Below are 6,182 nucleotides of genomic sequence, written 5' to 3'. Positions count from 1 at the left end.
GATCTGATGGCCACCTACAAGTTTATCAGGGGTGACCACCAGGATCTGGGGGAACGTTTGTTCACCAGAGTGCCCCAAGGGATGATGAGGTTGAACGGTCATAAACTACTGCGAGACCGTTTCAGGCTGGACATAAGGGGGAACTTCTTTACTGTCTGAGCCCCCAAGGTCTAGAACAGCCTGCCACCAGCGGTGGTTCAAGCACCTACATTGAACACCTTCGAGAGCAAATTGGATGCTTATCTTGCTGGGATCCTATGACCCCAGCTGTTTCCCTTTGGGCGGGGGGCTGGACTCAGTGATCTTCCGAGGTCCCTTCCAGCCCTAATGTCTATGAAATCTATGAAATCTATGTCCTTCCTATAGTCTTCCACACCCACTTGGCAAACACTCCAATACAGTCTCTCTCTTTTCCTAGTTGCCTCTCTTCTCCTCTAAATATCAAATGATATGACTTCCCTCAATGGTGTAACGAAAGTAGGGTGACTGGAGCAGCTACCCTGGGCAGTGACTTGTGAACGCAGAAAAAAAATGGCTAGAGCTACAGCTCCATGACTGTGCTGGAGGCAAGCAGCAACTGGAAGACACCACTGCCCCTGTGTGTGGCAGCTGCTTCCAGCACTCAACCACATCGCCATGTCTCTGACTTCCCTCCCAGTTGCCAGTTTGCCCTAATTTTGAAATGTTATTCACCCAGCAAGTGCACATTTTCAACATTAATGTACCCTATTTTTTGTTGTTGCTACTGCTGTCTTCTAAATAATTTGCTTGATATATTGAGATTTTAGACTGAGAAAAAGGAAATATATTTTTTAATAGTTCATGGCAAATATCACTTTAATACTCAGTTAAGCCTATTAGGCAAAGTCCTGACTTAGCAGTACAAAGTTTCACTTTCCTAGGAAGAACTCTAGGGGGGATTGGGTCTCCACTGTGCATGATCCCTTCTAGAGCTTCCAGATGAGAAATAAGGACATGCCAAAGGGAGGCAGCAGAAATGACAAAGAGTTGGGGAAGCAAGCCATATAAGAAGAGTATGAGAAAACAAGCTGGTTTAGCTTGCAGAAAAGGTTAAGAGGGGACATGGTAAGAGTCTTCAAATATCTGAAGGGCTACCATAAATAAAAGGGACAACAACCTGACACTGTAGTAAAATAGGTTTAGAGTGGGTTATAGGAAAAGCTTCTTTACTGTTAGAAAAGTGAGGCATTGGAATAGACTACCTAGTGAAGTTGTAGAACCTCCTTCATTGGAGGTGTTCAAGGGGAAGTTGGATAAACATTGGTCAGGAATGATTTATGAGTAGCAGTGCCTAGACTGTGCTGTTAAGAGCATCAGTTAAAAGCCCAGGAGTCCGTTTATCACTTAAGGAGCATGAGAAGAGTAGGTGGAAATTAGAGAGGACCATACTCAGCAACTGGAGAATGAAGCAGAGCTCTACAGCTGGTTTGGTCATGTAAGAAGATTAAAGGAGCTGAAATAAGTTTATGGAGGCTGTGACAGGGCAAGAGGTCCACCCTGTCATGAGATGCCAAAAGAGCAAAGGAAAAACAGAGACTTATCACGCTGGCGAGCCCAGATGGGAGAAAAGCCACACTGGATGCTAATGAAGATGATCGGCTGGGAGAGCTGACCAGGCAGTGAATAGAATGCTGTGGCCAGTCTCACAGCTGATCGGGGCAGGGAATGAAAAGAGAGGCAGATGAACAGTTAGCTCTCCACCAGCAAAGGGAATGACATGGTGGGAGACCTGTGGAAACACGGAGCAACAGCAGTGGCACGTGGCTGACCAAGGGGACTCAGGAGAGAGTTCCAAAGATGGACTTACCTGCAGAGCCAGGAAGACGAGGCAGCTGCAGCATCCAAACCTGTGAATTTGAGTCCAGCAAATGCAGAATTCCATCCAAGAGACCTAAAGGAGGGAAAAGACAAAGTTGCGTGCAAATGTGAATTTGGGGTGTTGGCTCAATATGATTCCACCCTGAAGGACAAGGGAAGGGATGAGCTGTAGGATGATTCACTTGGGACCTCTTCGGGAAAGAACAGGGCAAGCAACCAAGGGCAAGAAACCAGCTGCCGAGAGACTGATCAAGGCAACCCAGAAACTCTGACTCCCGCAAAGGAGATCTAATGAAAGTAAAGTTGTAACATCTGGGGTGGTGAGGATGGGGTATGGGAATGGTGGAGACCTGTGAAGAGGAGCCAGACTTCTAAACTGCAGAACCTAACATCAACTTTATTTCATAGGACTGTGTCCATCTTTGGTTTCTTCCTTTTCCAGCTAAGTCATGGCAGGTGAGCTTAAAGGAGACTATCTGGTCCAATGGGAGAGAAGCTGCAGTTTTACTTTGGGGGCACGGCTAGTCTTCCACAGAGACAACAGAATGATAGAAAAGGGAATGCTGGCTCTCCAGTCAGGTTGTGTGATGAATGGATCTGTGTTTGTTATCCCAAGGTTACTTCAGTCTGCAGTGGAGAGTGAAAGGCATCTGCTTATCTCAAGCTCCTGGGCTTTGTTGGTCACCACATGGGACCAGGAAGGAATTTTTACTGTCCTGTTGCTCAGGTTGTCAGGATTTTTTTTTCATCTTCCTCAGAAGCATTGGATGTTGGCTACAGCCAAGTCTGGGAATTTTGACTAGGGTATTCTAGTACTTCTGCTGGGACTTAAAAAAACCCAGAGGTTTCTGGTTAGAGGGTCTTGCTCCTCTGCTCAGACTCAGACCAATCATCACATTTAAGATTAGAAAGGAATTTTACTCTATGGTCAGATTGACATGGCAGATTGCTTGCAATTATTTTCATGGAAAGAAAATGTGTCTAGAATTGCCTACAGTACTTTCCCTTTTAGCTCAGACACTGAGCTAATGTATGCTTTGCCACACAACAAAATGTTCCATCAAAGAAAAATAGATGTTATTTAAAACAGGTCAATTAGATAAGATGATTTGCAAAATACAAAAACAGACCAAACCCAACCAAACAAAAAAAACCCTTTTCAAATCAATTCCATTCTACCTGAGACAAAGTATGAGGGATTTCTGCTTGGAAGGGCCTATTGTGAAATTTATGACTTGAAAATGTATAGTGGAACAGAATATTACCCACGGTCTTAACAGGAGAGATATTTATTTCCATAATAACATGGTATTTGCCATTATTGGCTATTCAGGCAATTAGAAACTGATGGAAAAAGAGAAATGAAGGGGAACAGGTTTTGTATTCTTTTCTTTTCTTTTCTTTTCTTTTCTTTTCTTTTAATTTTGTAATGTCATGTTGTGATTTCTTTTCTCTCTGCCGACAACAGTGATATTTTGAATTCTGATTGGTAGTTAAACTGGGCTGCTTTTAATGCATAGGAACTTTACAAATTAGGATAGGAAGTACTGTAAAATGAATACTAAACATAAATTAAGCAAAGCTACAGAAAAGGACAAATGTAAAATCTCCCCTATGACACATTATCCATTCTGCATGACAATACAGTGGCCACCTCCACAGACAGCAGCCCCTTAGAAATTTAAAACACGGTACATAAAAAAACATTTTTCATAACTGGTTAGCTAAAGAATACAACACACAATTACTCTGTAATTTAAAATAATGTTTAGAATTATATTCTTGTGGGAGGTCTGGATTCATATCCTTAAGACAGCTGTCAGGAAAGCCTTTGCTACTTGGTCTCCAAGGGATTCCTCATCCGTATTTTGAGAATTGCATTCTATATTACTATTTTCATTTACATAACATAGTTCAATCAGCTGCATGGTCATTGTCTGTATCTTCTGTACCCAGGAGGCATGGGCCTGATTCACCAGGAGGCACGGGCTGTCTATAAACTTACCGGGGGGGACCAGCGGGGAACGGGAGGAACTAGGAATAATGGCCACATGTTGACTGAGAGTAGGTTCAGGCTAGACATCAGGAAGCACTACTTCACAGTCAGGGCAGCTAGGAGCTGGAACCAATTTCCAAGGGAAGTGGTGCTCGCCCCTACCCTGGGGGTCTTCAAAAGGAGGCTAGATAATCACCTATCCGGGGTCATTTTACCCCAGTACTCTTTCCTGCCCATAGCAGGGGGTCAGACTTGATGATCTGCTCAGGTCCTTTCCAACCCTACCAACTATGAAACTATGAAACCACTACATGTTTCTAGTTTTATGCCAACCAAGCTGTCTCGGTGCCTTTCTTTGAGACCTATTGAGTAATATACTAGGCCAGTGGTGCTCATGTTTTTCCCTCATGGACTGGATGAGTGGCACAGGCTGGTCTGCAAGCAGGATCAAGTTCTGTGTGTCAGGATTAGGCCCCATGCTACCTTCGTGCGGTCCCATGCAACTGAATAGGGCCCCACACATCCCAGATTGGGCCCCTGGGGCCTACCACCACCCTTTCTAAGCCCTGCGTACTGGGATCAGGCCCTGGGACCCAACACAGCAGGATTTGGCCCTGGGGCTAAGCGCCACCTCCTTCTGGTCCTGCACATCAGGAGCAGGCCCCATACTGCTTGTGTACTAAGATTAGGCCTATGCTGTCCCCACTCGGTCCTGTGGGCTGGAAGCCCTGCACACTGGGATTGGGCTCCATGGCACCCTGCATGCCAGTTTAGCAGCACGACTCAGGGCTCCCTGAAGGTCCAGAATATTGGCAACAATGGGTTTCTACAATTTTTTAGACCCCTAAAAAGCCTCACAATTGAGGTGACCACCTTTTCAAACAGGAAAGGCAGGACACATCCTCCCCTACCCCCTCACCCCCCTCTTCCGGCAACACGGCCAGAGCAGAGCCGAGTGGAGAGGAGCAGGGGCAGATGCAAGCTGCCTGCTGCAGGCTTGGGGCTCCCTGCTGTGCTGCCTTTCCCCCAGGAGCCCTGCACTGGCCACGCTCACCCTGCCCACCCAGCAGGAGCAGGGGGCACAACTTCACGCCACCACCGCTGCCCATGCTGCTGCAGGTAGGGGGTGCTTTGCCATGGTGGCACAGCCAGCATGGGCCACCCCCTGGATGAGCTGTCTATGGCTCTGTTCCGCTCTCCATCCCAGCCCCTTTCAGCCCCAAGCAGCCTGAAAGGGGAAACCCACCACTTCCCAAATGCAGATCCCTGCACGATACTGCAAATCCAGGACAAATGTTGTCCCAGAGTCATGGTATGGATACCAGGGATGGGATCTAGCCCAAAGGATGGGAATTGAACTCCACTGTACTGGGCCATAGACAATATCATGCCTGGGACTGTCTGGAGGATGTGGTCAGAACTTGAGATGCATGGGCGACTGGTGCCTCCTGATTCCAGGGGGGCACCAGTGGCTGATCACCCACCGGGGCAGGGGCGTTCCCCCAGCAGCCAATTGCCAACTGTGTGGGGAGGGGATCCCCCAACGGCTGATCACCAATGGTGGCGGAAATGCTACTGGCAAACACGGAAGTGCCGCTAGCACTTTTCTCAGTGCCCCCACATTCTTGGGGGGGGGGGGGGCCACTGGCCATCACTCCCCACTCTGCCTTTTTCTCTGTGTCAACCACCAGCTGACTGGTTTGCCCTGCAGGTGCCCTATGCTACTCTGCGCTTTCTTTTTGCTTGTTATGTATCTGTAGAAAGACTTTTTATTGTCCTTAATTGTTGTAGCGAGCCTAATCTCCAGTCCTGCCTTGGCCTGCCTAACTGACTCCCTGCAATAGCGTGCCAGGGTGGTGTATGCCTCCTTGGTGGCTGCCCCCTGCTTCCACTGCCTATACATCTCTTTCTTTGCCCGCAGTCTTTCCTGAAGCTCCCTGTTCAGCCAAGGGGGCTTTTTTTATCTCCTTAGCCCCTTTCTTTCCAACCCTCTAGGACCCCCATTAGCTCAATGCTCTTGAATTCCACCACCTCACTAGCTAGGTTCCTAAGTTTACCAAAGTTGGCCTTTCTGAAGTCTAAAACTTTAGCATCACTGGATATTTTTCTCACCCTTCACTGGATAGTGAACTCTACCAAGTGGTGGTCACTATCACCCAGGTTACTGTGTACCCGCAGGTCCCCCACAAAATCATCCCCTGTTGCTAAGAGCAGCATGTTGCAGGGAGAGGAGCTCCTGGGAGAGAAGGGCTTCTGGAGATCAACAGGCAGGCACCCAAGCCACACAAGGAAGCTGGGATGAGAGGGCTCCAAGGGATGTATGGCTTGCAGGCAACACTAACCCTGG

Source organism: Gavialis gangeticus, unplaced genomic scaffold (genome assembly GCF_001723915.1).
Source record: "Gavialis gangeticus isolate Ggan-Ray unplaced genomic scaffold, GavGan_comp1, whole genome shotgun sequence".
Classification (NCBI taxonomy): domain Eukaryota; kingdom Metazoa; phylum Chordata; order Crocodylia; family Gavialidae; genus Gavialis; species Gavialis gangeticus.
The sequence above is the reverse complement of the archived record's forward strand: the minus strand, read 5'-3'. Positions refer to the sequence as shown.